Raw genomic sequence first — 15,538 nt, forward strand, 5'->3', positions numbered from 1 at the left:
GTTGCTATGGAGACGGCCCCGGGAGCTCTCCCCTCTCCTCCGAATGTGTTCCGCAAAGCGGCTGTGCTGTCCCCCCACCACCCCTTCCTCACGAAACCAACACCGGAGGTCCTCTGGCGTGTGTCGATACGATACGCTGCGGCGTCACAGGCGGTAGTCTCTCGCGTCATTTCGTGACGTCACACTCAGTGTACTGTTACGTCACAGCTGCCGGCGCCTGGGTCAGCGTCTCTCACGAAAACCTGCGTATCTTTCGGACATATTTGATTCAAACAATAACAGAGTGTAAATGTACAAATGTTAGGACCGTCAGCCTAGTATGCTACCAAACATCTAGCCAAACTGCTTCTAGTATTCTCTCTGCGTGCAATATGTCTAGACACATTAAGCGTCCTTGCTCACGACAGTAATTTTTGGTGTTATATCGTTCCAATGACAGACTCTTGAGAAATTTTACTCACACTCAAAATGTATTCCAGCCACAATTTTCCTAACATATCAGTATGAAGACAGGTGAGAGAGGAAAGCAAATCCGATGAACAACTCGTACGTCAAATCCCTCAGTTTTCCCATTGCCAAAGCACCTTTGTAAGCATATACTATGTTCTCGAATACGGTACGAATCTAGTCATGCATCCAAAAAAAGGGACTTCTTGTTAAAATTTGCATCCAGCTCTAAATATTTTAATCCGAATCGAAATGGTGTAAAATTCTGTTGCATAACAATTCGGAACGATTGGTAATAGCTTTATCAATGTGCTCCAAAAACGACGTAAATAGTATGGCGTCAAACAAACCAGTTGTCACGGTAACGTTGTCTGCATTCGTTATGGTTCCCAGCACTTGACTTTTTTTTATTATTAGGTACCGTTCATTCGCTGAGTATTCAGTTACGCGTTCGATCACTAAGCAAGTTAGCATACATAGGCGACAAATTGAATCATTTTGCTTAATACGTGTCAAAACGAATATCAAGAACTGACACCGCGCCCTTCTTTGTTTCATTGAAGTTTCAAATATGCTATTTCGAGAAACAGCCATTTCTGAAAATACGATAGGTATACTGTCCGCGCTAAGTATCGGAGTTGACACTTGGCGCTGTGATTGATGGGATTATCATTCTTTACACAATTTTAGTTACTTATTTTTTTTTTTGTTGAAAGATAAAGAATAACGACTGAAATAATAACAGATACGGGAAGAAACTGAAATGACAAGACAGGTTCCTAGTCACATTTTACAGTCCATACGCTACCTGACATTCTACTAATGGTGAAAATATTGTTTCATTACATGTCCGCTTGTTTTTTTCCCCCCTGCTTTCAGCTGTTTAACCAGCAATCAAAACGACCGCTTTGACGGAAATTTCCTCTGACTTGTCCAGTCAAGTGACTTCAATTGTATCTTGCTTGCGTGCTATTAAGGGCGGCTACAACGTAATAAATAGGATCGGAGGGTTTCCACGCTACTGTCAAACACGAATGTAACAGCACTTTATTTTAAAATTTTACCAAAATGTGTTTACGAGTAGTGATTCACCCGTCCCTGCTACTCTGTGAAACACGGAATATCACAGATTTTAAATTGCGACTCGCAGTTTAAAGTAGGACCGTTTCGAAGAGGCAATTAAGAATTTTATGTTACAAACATGACCAAAAAAAAAAAAAACTAGGACGAAAAGGTGCCGAACGGTGTCTTACGTTAATATACGTTTTGCTGATAGTGCAGGTAATTAGACGAGTAGATTAGGTACGTAATGAGGAGTTACTTAACATAATCAGGGAGAAAAGAAATTTGTGGCACAGTTTGTCTAAAAGAAGGACTCGGTTAACAGGACAAATTCATAACATCGAGGGATCACCTATCTAGTATTGGAGGGAAGTGAGAGGAGGTAAAAATCGTAGAGGCAGACCAGGAGATGAATACAGTAAGCAGATTCAGAGGGATCTAGGCTGCACTAGTCATTCGGAGATAATGAAGCTTTCTATCACCATCTTGTGAACATTTGCTGCAAATGAATGAGGGCTGTACAGTGAACTTCTGAGGGTTACAGAAGCACTATAGATCGATAAATCGACTTCCTTTGCTCTCTCTGACCGTTAGTAAATGTCAGATAATGATGTGTCGCTATGCTCTCATAGCAGCGTTGTTGCTTACCTCAGACTTTCGTTACCGGATAGACAGGTACGAAGTAACTGAACCAGTCTCAAGTGAATGGTAGAAGGGTCAAAGTCACTCCCTTTTATAATAACAGATGGGCAAAATTACTATAGATTAATTCGTAAACTTGTAATAATCGTATTTAAAGCTCTAACGTAGTTAAGTTTGTGATGGCAAAAAGCTTCTGACAGAAAATAACTGCAAAAAATATAGTGGGGCGTGCGTCGCTAAAATGAAACAACTCATCTCGCGCGATATTTCGCTAATGGAAGGGCGACTACTTGGATGGCGCGAGTGTTCATCAGGAAAAAGGCACTGTCTGGCGTTGAGCTCTCTCTCTCTCTCTCTCTCTCTCTCTCTCTCTCTCGTGTGTGTGTGTGTGTGTGTGTGTGTGTGTGTGTGTGTGTGTGTATGTGTATGTGTATGTGTGTGTGTGTGTGTGTGTGTGTGTGTGTGTGTGTGTGTGCTTTGCGTCGAAGTAAATACGTGCTCCTTTGCTTAAAAATCCTTTTTTTTTGTTACATCAAAGCTTGATTAAATATTTTTTCGTTAACGTCTCATCCGATACTATACGGTATATAAACAGCAAATATTACAAACCTTGCGGTCTGTTTGAACGGGAATACTGAGAAGTCCCTCATGTCCAAAAGAAGTAACTTTTCAGTAAATACAAAACACAAAATTCCAAATCTCAAAATTATGCTAAAATTACGTTTCTCCTGCCATTTTTCGTTAAAATCAATGTAGAGAGAAGATTGTCAATGTATTTTAGACAATCTTGATAAATTTTCTTGGCATTAAATTAAAATTTATGTAGTAAACATGCGAGCTTTCTCAATTTTTGCAACAAATAAGTATAAATCATACTTTATTAATAATATGGGCAAAAATCAAACAGACCATGCTTTTTTTCCATTCTCTTTGGCATTGTGCTCCACTGACCTTCAATCTTTAACACATGTTGACCACTTGCATATGTCAGAGTAGAAGTCCTAGATGATTCCTTCTTATGGTGCGAATGCTAGAAATGGGCGTAAGTCGTATATTTTGTTCTCACTTACAGGCACATGATCTTAATAAGAATGACCTACAGAGCTTGATGGAGTTACAAACGGATCAACCACCTGGAATGTGTGTTGTTGTGCTTCATCAGTAAATGGCGTAAGTTTAACAATGCCAAGTCTCTCATGAGAATAGCAGAACTGCACGAACTATTTTACATGTAAGTCCTGTTTGCTATTTCTTTGTGGAGCACTTCCTCGATTTTCAATGAAAATAGCCTTCTTTCGGTTGAACTCTGGCCACTATTCCTTAAAATTTAGAACCTCTTCTGTTTCTGGTATTTTCAATTCAAATTTCGTCTTTGTGGTGGACTCTATAACCAATATTCTTTCAGAAATTATATCCTATCCACATTTCTAGTTTTCCTTCTTGTTGTTGGTGGTGTTGTTGTGGTCTTCAGTCCAGATACTGGTTTGATGCAGCTGTTCATGCTACCATATCCCGTGCAAGCTTGTTCATCTCTAAGTACCCACTGCAGCCTACATCCTTCTGGATCTGCTTAATGTATTATTCTCTTGCTCTCCCTCTACGAGTTTTACCCTCCACGTTGCCCTCCAATATCAACTGGATCCCTTGATGCCTCAGACCATGTGCTACCAACCGATCCCTTCCTCTAGTCAATTTGTGTCACAAATTCCTCTTCCCCCCCCCCAGTTCTATTCAACACCTGCTCATTAGTTACATAATCATCAGCATTCTTCTGTAGCACCACATTTCGAAAGCATCTATTCTCTTCTTGTCTAAACAATTTATCGTCCATATTACACTTCCATACATGGCTACACTCCATACAAATACTTTCAGAAAAGGCTTCCTGACACTTAAACCTATACTCGATGATAAATTTTTATTCTTCAGAAACGCTTTCCTTGCAATTGCCAGTCTATATTTTATATCCTATCTGCATTGACCATCATCAGTTATTTTGCTCCCCAAATATCAGAACTCATCTACTACTGAAAGTGTCTTATTTCCTAATCTAATGCCCTCAGTTCTCACCTGATTTAATTCGACTAAATTCCATTATCCTCGTTTTGCTTTTGTTGATATTTATCTTATATTCTACTTTCCAGACACTGTCCATTCCGTTCAATTGCTTCTCCGGGTCCTATGCTGTCTCTGATAGAATTACAACGTCGTCGGGAATCCTCTAAGTTTTTATTTGTTCTCCATAGATTTTAATTCCTACTCCAAATTTTTCATTTGTTTTTCTTTACTGCTTGCTCAATATACAGATTGAACAACATCGGGGTAGGTTACAACCCTGTCTCCCTCCCTTCCCAGCCACTGCTTCCCTTTCATGCCCCCTCGACGCTTATAATTGAATTTTTTTATTTTTTTAAAGAGCCTTTCCCTCCCTGTATTTTACCCCTGCCACCTTCAGAATTTGAAAGAGAGTATTCCAGTCAACATTGTCAAAAGCTTTCTCTAAGTCTACAAATGGTAGAAACGTAGGTATGCCTTTTCTTTATCTATTTTCTAAGATAAGTCGTAGGGTCAGTATTGCCTCACGTCTTCCAACATTTCTTCCTCAAGGTTGGCCTCTACCAGTTATTCCATTCGTCGGTAAAGAATTCGTGTTAGTATTTTGCAGCTGTGACTTATTAAACTGATAGTTCGGTAATTTTCACACCTGTTTTATTTGGGATTGTAATTATTATATTCTTCTTGAAGTCTGAAGGTATTTCGCCTGTCTCCTCCATCTTGCTCACCAGATGGCAAGAGTTTTGTCATGGCTGGCTCTCCCAAGCCTACCAGTAGTTCTAATGGAATGTTGTCTACTCCCGGGTACCTTTTTTGACTTACGTCTTTCAATGCTCTGTCTAACTCTTCACGCAGTATCGTATCTCCTATTTCATCTCCATCTACCTCATTTCCACAATATTGCTCTCCAGTACATAGCCCTAGTATTGATCCTCTATATACTCCTTCCACCTTTCTGCTTTCTCCTCTTTGCTTAGAACTGGGTTTCCACCTGAGCTCTATACCCAAACAAGTGGTTCTCTTTTCTCCAAAGGCCTCTCTTAATTTCCCTGTAGGCAGTATCTATCTTACCACTAGAGAGATATGCCTCTACATCCTTACATTTGTCCTCTAGCCATCCCTGCTTAGCCATTTTGCACTTCCTATCGATCTCATTTTTGAGGCGTTTGTATTCCTTGCCACCTGCTTCATTAACTGCAATTTTATATTTTCTCCTTTCATCAATTAAATACAATATTTCTTCTGTTACACAAGGATTTCAACTAGCTCTTGTCTTTTCACCTACTTGATCATCTGCTGCCTTCACTATTTCATCTTTCAAAGCTACCCATTCTTCTTCTACTGTATTTCTTCACCCCGTTTTGTCAATCGTTCCCTTGTGCTCTCTCTGAAACTTTCTACAACCTCTGTTTCTTTCAGTTTATCCAGGTCACATCTCCTTAAATTTCTACCATTTTGCAGTTTCTTCAGTTTTAGTCAATAGTTCATAACCAATAAATTGTGATCAGAGTCCACATCTGCCGCTGGAAATGTCTTACAATTTATAACCTGGTTCCTAAATCTCTTTCTTACCATCATATAATCTATCTGAAACCTTCCGGTGTTTCCATGCCTCTTCCACGTATACAACCTTCTTTCACGGTTTTTAAACCAAGCATTAGCTGTGATTAAGTTATGCTTTGTGCAAAATTCTACCAGGCGGCTTCCTCTTTCATTCCTTACCCCCATTTCATTTTCAACTACTACTTCTCCTTCTCTTCCTTTTCCTACTATCGAATTCCAGCCCCCCATGACTATTAAATTTTCGTCTCCTTTCACTGTCTGAATAATTTCTTTTTTCTCATCATACATCTCATCAATCTCTTTGTCGTCTGCGGAGCTAGTTGGCATATAAACTTGAACTACTGTGGTAGGCATGGGTTTCGTGTCTATCTTGGTTACAATAGTGCGTTCACTATGCTGTTCATAGTAGCTTATCCGCGCTCCTATTTTGTTATTCATTCTTAAACCTACTCCTGCATTACCCCTATTTGATTTTGTATTCACCTGACCAGAAGTCTTGTTCTTCCTGCCACCGAACTTTAATTCCCACTATAACTTTAACATATCTATTTCCCTTTTTTAAATTTTCTAACCTACCTGCCCGATTAAGGGATCTGACATTCCATGCTCCGGTCAAAAGAACGCGTTTTCTTTGTCCTGATAACGATGTCCTCTTAAGTAGTCCCCGCCCGGAGATCCGAATGGGGGACTATTTTACCTACGGAATGTTTTACTCAAGAGGACGCCACCACCATTTAACCATACAGCAAAACTGCATGTCCTCGGGAAAAATTACGTCTGTAGTTTCCCCTTGCCTTCAGCCGTTCGCTTAGCAGTCCCAGCACAGCGAGAACGTTTTGATTAATGTTACAAAGCCAGATCAGTCGATGATCCAGACTGTTGCCCCTGCAACTACTGAAAAGGCTGCTGCCCCTCTTCAGGAACCACCCGTTTGTCTGGCCTCTCAACACATACCCCTCCGTTGTGGCTGCACCTACGGTATGGCTATCTGTATTGCTGAGGCACGCGAGCAACCGCACCAACGGCAAGGTCTATGGTTCATGCTGAAATATCCATCAAACAGAAGGTAAGAGTGGCCTCTTATAGGAAAATAATGCGCGTGATTGTCAGAAATCTCCCTGTGCCACAAGTATTAAACAAAATCTCGCCACTGAATGGTTTTCATTTTAGCATCCACAGGAGCTGGAGACCAAGTGAATGTGTTTATCGTGTTGTCCAACTTTTTCATATGAACATACTTCATTGGAGTCCTACGTGCTGTGATCGAGGTAAAACCTGGCACTTCCTCTGCGTACGTCGGGCACACTAAAGACACTCACTGAACGCAGACGCAAGTAAAACTTAATCTTGTACAGGTATATGATGCAACTGCAGTTTCTGCATAAAATCAATCGAGAGGTGTGCTGGCAGAATCTGTTTCAGTTAACTCTTTAAATGCGTGTATGTTCTCGAAGAATTTATCAATACGCCTGTTATGCTACATTGCCTCTACTGTTGCTGCCCTAGCAGCAGTAGTAACGGAACCTTAATTCTGAAGCAATACTAAGATTCAGGTTAGAGCTCACTTGCTTCATAACCTTGTTTTTGTTGGACTCTGTCTCGTTTCCCATTTATATATGCTTTATTTTTTACTCTTGCTCTTTTTAGGGCTGTATATTTCGGAAACTTCACTGCATTCTTCCTATTCCTCATTATTTCCTGACTCCGTCATAAGCATCACCAATATCTGACATTTTACCACCAACAACAATATAAATCGATTAAACAAAAGAGTAAGAGGTAACAGAGATTGTTCCCTCTGTTTAAAACAGTGCCGACAACGTACATGTACATGCGGGGTTTCGTCCTCAGTTTAGGTGATACAATGGCTACATAAGAACATAGAAAATCCCAGAACATCTGGGGTTTCTCTAGATTATGATTGGCTTATATGTCTAACGTACAAAGCCATCACTAACTCAATTTTGGTAAAAAAATTACACTTCTAGGGTTTCTCAGTATTCCCGTTCATTTACCCCATGTACATGCCATCACTCTGTATTCCTTATTATACTGCGGTGTGTGATCGAATATTGTTCATCTGGCGACTATGCGCCTCAGTGTCCAATGTCTTTTGGAAATCGAGGACGACGGAATCTACGTTTTCATTGACATCCAGTATTTCAAGACATCGTAATCCGTGCGTTATATAAAATGTATGCGTGTATGTTCCACATCTCCTCTTAAACTACTGGACCGATTTCAACTAAATTAGATACACACAGCCCTTATTGTCAGGCAACAATCGCTGTGGGGGTGCGAATCAACTACCTATCATAGTTCCGGAGATATGACATCATAAACAATGAGTGCGCGAAGAACTGCTGCATCTTGCAAGACGTTTAAATTTACACTACTGGCCATTAAAATTGCTACACCACGAAGATGACGTGCTACAGAGGCGAAATTTAAACGGCAGGATGAAGATGCTGTGCTATGCAAATGATTAGCTTTTCAGAGCACTCACACAAGGTTGGCGCCGGTGGCGAAACCTACAACGTGCTGACATAGGAAAGTTTTCAACCGTTTTCTCATACACAAACAGCAGTTGACCGGCGTTGCCTGGCGAAACGTTGTTGTGATGCCTCGTGTAAGGAGGAGAAATGCGTACCATCACGTTTCCGACTTTGATAAAGGTCGGATTGTAGCCTATCGCGATTGCGGTTTATCGTATCGCGACATTGCTGCTCGCGTAGGTCGAGATCCAATGACTGTTAGCAGAATATGGAATAGGTGGGTTCAGGAGGGTAATACGGAACGCCGTGCTGGATCCCAACGGCCTCGTATCACTAGCAGTCGAGATGAAAGGCATCTTATCCGCATGGCTGTAACGGATCGTGCAGCCACGTCTCGATCCCCGAGTCAACAGATGTGGACGTTTGCAAGACGACAACCATCTGCACGAACTGTTCGACGACGTTTGCAGCATCAGGGAATATCAGCTCGGAGACCATAGCTGCGGTTACCTTTGACGCCGCATCGCAGACAGGAGCGCCTGCTATCGTGTACTCAACGACGAACCTGGGTGCACGAATGACAAAACGTCATTTTTTTAGAATGAATCTAGGTTCTGTTTACCGCATCGTGGTGGTCCCATCCGTGTTTACCGACATCGCGGTGAACGCACATTGGAAGCGTGTATTCGTCATCGCGATACTGACGTATCACCCGGCGTGATAATTTGGGGTGCCACTGGTTACACGTCTCTGTCACCTCTTGTTCGGATTAACGGAACTTTGAACAGTGGAGTTACTTTTCAGATGTGTTATGACCCGTGGCTCTACCCTTCATTCGATCCCTGCGAAACCCTACATTTCAGCAAGGTAATGCACGACCGGATGTTGCAGGTCCTGTACGGGCCTTTCTGGGTACAGAAAATGTTCGACTGCTACCCTGTCCAGCACGTTCTCCAGATCTCTCACCAATTGAAAACGTCTGGTCAATGGTGACCGAGTAACTGGCTTGTCACAATAAGGCAGTCACTACTCTTGATGAACTGTGGTATTGTGTTGAAGCTGCATGGACGGCTCTACCTGTACACTCCATCCAAGTTCTGTTTGACTCAATGCCCAGGCGTATCAAGGCCGTTATTCGGCCAGAGGTGGTTGTTCTGGGCACTGATTTCTCAGGATCTATGCACCCATATTGCGTGAAAATGTAATCACATGTCAGTTCTAGTATAAAATATATGTCCAATGAATACCCGTTTATCATCTGCATTTCTTCTTGGTGTAGCAATTTTAATTGCCAGTAGTGTACATTTAATAAATGTTAAACGCACTTTAGGGATCGCAGTACTGTGGCAAGCTGTACCACGGCGTGCTGAAAAGTAAAGCCACCGATTTTTTTGGGGAAAGTGTTAAAGCTATTTTTTTTAAAAAAAAACTCACTTTGTTAACATTCCACGTTTTTATCCTTCATGTCTACATATTTATTTCTTACAATTAAGTCACCATAGCGACGAACAAATTTCTGGAGGAAGGTCATAGAACGGGATGGAGATTACGTGGGAAAAGAGCGTAGAGATGAAACACCATTCTTTCGTGTATAAAACTGTCATTATGTCCAGTAAAGTATTGTTGAAGAAAAGAAAAATTTGGTGCATTACTTTCTGGGCAAGCCTCGTATGTTTAGATGTTCATCATTCATCGCTTTGACATGACGACGTTTAACGCGATAAACAGGTACACGGCGCTTGAAAATGAGCAGACTGCCTAGGTCGGTACCGGCCTGTGACCTGTGCAGGTGTAGGCCAAGTGTGATGCCAGACAGCCATAGTGGACACAGTTACTACCGAACGTTTACTTAACTTCAGCCCGGAATAGCACAACACCGTGCAATGTAGAGACTAAGAAGCTACTCAGATACAGCGGAACAAACGCCGCAGAAAAAAATAACAGTAGTTCCCTATACAAATGCGCGTCCTCTGGTTATGAAAAATTTTACGCTGATGAACGGTGATTCGGCGAAAATGGAGTAGAAACCAATACTCGGAATAGACTGTGCGGCAGCAGGCGTATTCTACGAGCCGTAGACGACTTTATGAGCGGTATAAACGTTTTGAAGGCGGCCATTAAAGCAACGTAGGTGATAAACGCCTGGTACGCGAGGAGAAGTTTCAACAGAGTCGCTGTGGCGCGCATTGCCAGATGGTTTCGCTATCTCATTTTATTCAAATGCGCTGAGTTTGGGATCATAAGCTTGATCTGAGGGTTCAGTCCCTAGCAGCACACTCCGCATACTACACGGAAGTAGTGCAGGTACAGCGGATAGTAGATCTTGCATTTAACACCTAAATTCTCACCCTGTACGCTTCATGGTGGAGCGTTGTGGATGATACCTTATTTTAGTATTACTCTCCCTTCTCCCCCCTTTCCATCTCCATCGGAGTGAGCAGGAATAATGTTCATGCGTACCTGCACGCACCTACTGAGTGAACGGCAAAACTTCTGACATTCTTAAATGATATTTTCTGTATAGGAGCCGTGGTCTCCAGTGTTTTGATACATAGTAAATGTATTGCGTTTGCTTTCTTAACCCCCCCCCCCCCCACCATCAAACGTTTATCTTTGTATCTGTACTGCGCTGAAAAGACCCTACTGATCAAAACTATGCACACACCCCGCTATCGACTGAGGATCTCAAGTTGATTCCGTATTTCTAGATTTCCGGAAAGCTTTTGACACCGTTCCTCACAAGCGACTTCTAGTCAAGCAGCGGGCCTATGGGGTGTCGTCTTAGTTGTGCGACTGGATTCGTGCTTTCCTGTAAGGAAGGTCGCAGTTCGTAGTAATAGACGGCAAATCATCGAGTAAAACTGAAGTGATACGAGGTGTTCCCCAGGGAAGCGTCCCGGGACCTCCTCTATTCCTGATCTATATAAATGACCTGGGTGACAATCTGAGCAGTTCTCTTAGGTTGTTCGCAGATGATGGTGTAATTTACCGTCTAGTAAGGTCATCCGAAGACCAGTATCAGTTGCAAAGCGATTTAGAAAAGATTGCTGTATGGTGTGGCAGGTGGCAGTTGACGCTAAATAACGAAAAGTGTGAGATGATCCACATGAGTTCCAAAAGAAATCAGTTGGAATTCGATTACTCGATAAATAGTACAATTCTTAAGGCTGTCAATTCAACTAAGTACCTGGGTGTTAAAATTACGAACAACTTCAGTTGGAAGGACCACATAGATAATATAGTGGGGAAGGCGAGTCAAAGGTTGCGTTTCATTGGCAGGACACTTAGAAGATGCAACAAGTCCACTAAAGCGACAGCTTACACTACACTCGTTCGTCGTCTGTTAGAATATTGCTGCGCGGTGTGCGATCCCTACCAGGTGGGATTGACGAAGGACATCGAAAGGGTGCAAAAAAGGGCAGCTCGTTTTCTTATTATTACGTAATAGCGGAGAGAGTGTGTCAGATATGATACGCGAGTTGGGGTGGAAATCATTAAAGCAAAGAAGTTTTTCGTCGCGGGGAGGTTCTATTTACGAAATTTCAGTTACTAACTTTCTCTTCCGAATTCGAAAATATTTTGTTGAGCCCAAACTACATAGGTAGGAATGATCATCAAAATAAAATAAGAAATCAGAGCTCGAACAGAAACGTTTAGGTGTTCGTTTTTCCCTCGTGCTGTTCGGGAGTGGAATGGTAGAGAGAGAGTATGATTGTGGTTCGATGAACCCTCTGCCGAGCACTTAAATGTGAATTGCAGAGTAATCATGTAGCCCGCATCTCGTGGTCGTGCGGTAGCGTTCTCGCTTCCCACGCCCGGGTTCCCGGGTTCGACTCCCGGCGGGGTCAGGGATTCTCTCTGCCTCGTGATGGCTGGGTGTTGTGTGATGTCCTTAGGTTAGTTAGGTTTAAGTAGTTCCAAGTGCTGGGGGACTGATGACCATAGATGTTAAGTCCCATAGTGCTCAGAGCCAGTAATCATGTAGATGTAGACCCTAATGTAATGTGACATTAACCACAAGATACACAATTGTTAAGACTGTCGTGGCCGTTTTTGTCAAACTGCCTGCTGCCTTCCGTATCGGGTTCTTTAGCCGACTTTCATCTGATGATTTTTCTGAAGCTTCGCCAGCACGAGTGGCTGGCATTCTCAAAGCTTCACCCTCCACTGCTGGTGTTGAACTGGAGCCGAGCTCGTGGCCGCAAACACTATGTACCTGCCGAGCAGCCGGACGGGGTGGCCCAGCGGTTCTAGGAGCTGCAGTCTGGAACCGCGCGACCGCTACGGTCACAGGTTCGACTCCTGCCTTGGGCATGCATGTGTGTGATGCCCTTAGGTTAGCTAGGTTTAAGAAGTTCTCAGTCTAGGGGACTGATGACCTTACATGTTAACACTAACCACTCCAACAGCGTAATATACGAGTTTGACATTGTCAGTATACTCAGCTTTTCGTACTACCGGTCATTCCTCGTTTCGCATTACCCAAAGAGCGAATTTTGCTTTGTATTCATGCCCTCTTACCATACATAAAGTTATCATCATTGTAAACGATCATTATTACCGCTGGAAATCTGCCCACCGAGAAAGTCTCCATTGTTATCTCTTCTGTAGAGCTATGACCTTTGCTGTATACATTAGACACTTCTGGCACGGCTTTGAACGAGCCACGCAAGAGGTGACGTGTGGAATGTCTTGTCTCACTGTTAGAGCTTACATCTCAACTGAGGCGATGAACTAAGCCGATATTTTTTATGAAGAGACGGTCTCTCGGAAGGAGGGAGGGAAGGGACGACACACACACACACACACACACACACACACACACACACACACACACACACACACAGACAGAGAGAGAGAGAGAGAGAGAGAGAGAGAGAGAGAGAGAGAGAGACCTTTTATGTACCGCATGACATGAGTAGACTCCAACGGACTGCGTATTTCTGACAACATGTCTGGGGAATGTTATCTGACAACATTGCGGCAATAGGAACTGCAGCATCGTACGCTTAACACTGCCGACCGCTACTGACCGGCAATGTTTTAACAACAAATTTCCAGCCAGAAGCGTTTACAAGGGGCCATACTGCCACGATCTGGACGATGGCGAGCTAGTAGAAATGTTTGCGGCTCTAATCTTTCACACCACAAACGGAAAAAATTTTGAGAGCGCGAGAGAAATCGGAGTTTCGTGGGCGTTTTGCTTTTTAATTAAGCGGAGTGCTTCACATAATTTAACTAGTGAACCAATGCTGGATTCGTAACTGTACCAGAATTTTACCACAAAGTCTACACACGATTTCAAATATCTCTGTACAAGCAGTTGGTCTGAGAGCTAAAACCCATTCAAACGTGAGAGTGTATACCAGTTACAATCCGGTTGGCGATCACACTTCGGTTTTTATCTACTGGTGATAACGGACATTAGTGTGATGTTTCTCACTTCTATGTACACTACTCGTCTATAAACCTCATGGTACCAGAGGTATGCAATGCTTCGGTAGAAGGACTGAAAGGTTTAAGTAAGTAAAGCCTAAAATAAGAAAATTTTCCATTTTATTTATGTTGACCAGCACAAACACTATCAGTTTCTGCTTCTGGTACGTCTCGAGATAGTATGTAACTCAAGGCATCAAATGCCAACCCTGTGAATGAAGACTCACATGCGCTTCCGCTTATCCGATGCAACATTTTACCTCGCATTTCGCATATGCCCGAAGGCTTTGGAATTTTTTGATTCTTTAATAAGATCAGCAGCAAACAGCTTGCCACCCGTTTTGTTGGTTGGTTGGTTTGGGGCAGGGGGCCAAACAGCGAGGTCATCGGTCCCGTCCGATTAGAGAAGGATGGGGAAGCAAGTCGGTCGCGCCCTTTCCAAAGGAACCGTCCCTGCATTTGCCTGAAGCGATTTAGGGAAATCACGGGAAACCTAAATGAGAATGGTCGGGCGCGGCTTTGAACCGCTGTCCTCCCAAATGCGAGTCCAGTACGCTAACCACTGCACCAGCTCCTGCGGATCCGTTTTTGTGATTGCGGCTTTGTATACGTTTCTCCCGAGTTGACACAGCTGTGGTCATAGATTAACCACATATATATATATATATATATATATATATATATATATATATATATATATATATATATATATATATATAAAATTCATAGTTCTCTCGTTTGTCCATGTCTCCATTTCATCACACAACAAATAGCAACAATACGGGTGGTGCAAACTTTCGAACAAAAGCTAAACGATGTTGTTTTAGCTCACCCAACAGAACTGCAGCGCTGTCTGTGAGAGAAGTGGGAAACAAGACGCTAGGAGAAGGAATCTTTTTCAGAGGGTAGCATTCATTTCACACTAGGTGAGGAGATCCCCACGTCAACGTGACGTAGGCACTCGTCATCATGAGTTTCACGAGTTGTCCTGTCGTCTGTTGTGTGCGTCTTGAATCTGCACTTTTGATTGTTCTTAGTTGATTTACAAAATGAAGGCAAAATTAAGTGGAACTAGATGGTTTAATATTTCCAGCAACATTCGGAATTACTTCGAACTTCAGTTTCTAAGTTTAACGTTTCTGAGCACATGAACTATGTGCAATTCATTGGCTTTTATAAAAATACGAAACACTAATTTCTCCCTATTTCACGTTTTTATCCACATAATTTATGCACGATTAATCGGACTAAAAAATGCCTAGACACTTTCGTTATGGATCTGATTCCTTCATTAGGATTTCGTTACGTTCATGAATCACACAATAATATCCCACATTCTTTGGATTGCAGCTTAATAATTAATTATTTCACGTTTCTATCCACACGATTTACGCATGATACATCGGATTTTTTTAAAAAAAGACAAAGCTTTTTTTTAACTTTCGTTCAGACATCTACATCTACATCTACATCCATACTCCGCAAGCCACCTGACGGTGTGTGGCGGAGGGTACCCTGAGTACCTCTATCGGTTCTCCCTTCTATTCCAGTCTCGTATTGTACGTGGAAAGAAGGATTGTCGGTATGCTTCTGTCTGGGCTCTAACCTCTCTGATTTTATCCTCATGGTTTCTTCGCGAGATATACGTAGGAGGGAGAAATATACTGCTTGACTCTTCGGTGAAGGTATGTTCTCGAAACTTCAACAAAAGCCCGTACCGAGCTACTGAGCGTCTCTCCTGCAGAGTCTTCCACTGGAGTTTATCTATCATCTCCGTAACGCTTTCGCAATTACTGAATGATCCTGCAACGAAGCGCGCTGCTCTCCGTTGGATCTTC

At 42.5% G+C, this 15,538-nt stretch overlaps 1 protein-coding gene across 10 annotated transcripts in view; it reads right to left on the minus strand.

Annotated features, from left to right (window-relative positions):
• Positions 1-15,538, minus strand: part of LOC126291985 (rhoGEF domain-containing protein gxcI-like) — a 349,921-nt gene that overhangs the window by 81,497 nt on the left and 252,886 nt on the right. The gene's annotated exons all lie outside the window — the stretch shown is intronic.

The sequence above is a fragment of the Schistocerca gregaria genome, chromosome 9 (genome assembly GCF_023897955.1).
Source record: "Schistocerca gregaria isolate iqSchGreg1 chromosome 9, iqSchGreg1.2, whole genome shotgun sequence".
In the NCBI taxonomy this organism is placed as follows: Eukaryota; Metazoa; Arthropoda; class Insecta; order Orthoptera; family Acrididae; genus Schistocerca; species Schistocerca gregaria.